The following is a 1007-nucleotide window of genomic DNA, read 5'->3' on the forward strand; positions in this document are numbered from 1 at the left end:
ACTCTTTCTCTGGACTCCCTTCCTTCTGAACCACGTGTTGGGAAACCAGCCTGGGATTACATATTCAACAGTCAAACGCTTTAGCACCTTTATTCCAGACTGAAATTTTAAACTTTCCCTTAAAAGTGGTATTTATCTACCACAGCTCGAGAGCAGAGAGGAATGGGGGGGGGGGGGGGGGAAGAAGTTCAGAGATTATTGGTAAATGCTGGAAATGGTTTAAATATATTTCACCCTAGAAAACAAAGACCTGATGTAACTGCTGGCCCAGCCCTGCAAGGGTCCCCACCTGATTCAAAGCCCTTGAGGGCTACAGTTAGCACTGTGGTGTCCGCCTGAAGTATCCATTCTCTCTGACCGATTTTGGAGGCTGTTCTCTCTCAAAAGCTGGCTTGGCCCCAGCTCTGGCTCTGCGGGTGGCTGGCCGCCCAGAGGCCGGCTGAAGAGGGACCTGTCCTGGGGGTGTGGTGTCCTTGCTGCTCCAGGACTCCGAGGGACTCCTATTTTTAGTTAAGTCTCAAAATTACCGACAACTGAATAATCCGTCTGAAAAGAAACGAAAGGGCATCGCGAGGATGATATTTACCACCCGGAATTCTCGCAAAGGTCTTAACCAGCCGAAGCCTGCTGCTACGAAGATGCTATGTGCAGCGCAAACCACCTCCTGTCCTCCGGTTTGCCTCCCGCCTTCGAGTCCATGTGACTGGCCTCGGTGCCGAGACACCACAGTCTCCGTCCCTCTCCTCTGTGTCCCCTCCCACCGCAGCTGAGAGGAGTAACCCGTCCACCGAGCACTTCTCCGAACGGGCTCCAGGGCTCCGGCAGGAGCACCAGTGCCGGGCAAACATGCCGAGTCCTGGGCCTTCTCCCAGACCATGCAGCCCAGCCGTCCACTTTATAAAAGAAAACCCTGAGGTGCCGGCAGGCTGCCTGCCTCATTTACCGCGGCAGGACTTGGCCCACACCTTGCTTGCTCTTGGCACTGCCCTGAACGCGCTTGGGATCTA

At 54.5% G+C, this 1007-nt stretch overlaps 1 long non-coding RNA gene across 1 annotated transcript in view; it reads right to left on the reverse strand.

Moving 5' to 3' along the window:
- LOC115292401 overlaps positions 1–728 on the reverse strand; it is a 6715-nt gene extending 5987 nt beyond the window's left edge. Inside the window, exon 1 of the long non-coding RNA XR_003908970.1 lies at positions 290–728. This is a non-coding gene — a long non-coding RNA (uncharacterized LOC115292401). The remainder of the gene's footprint in view (positions 1–289) is intronic.
- Positions 729–1007: the final 279 nt, after the last annotated feature.

Source organism: Suricata suricatta, chromosome 5 (assembly GCF_006229205.1).
Source record: "Suricata suricatta isolate VVHF042 chromosome 5, meerkat_22Aug2017_6uvM2_HiC, whole genome shotgun sequence".
NCBI classification, from domain to species: domain Eukaryota; kingdom Metazoa; phylum Chordata; class Mammalia; order Carnivora; family Herpestidae; genus Suricata; species Suricata suricatta.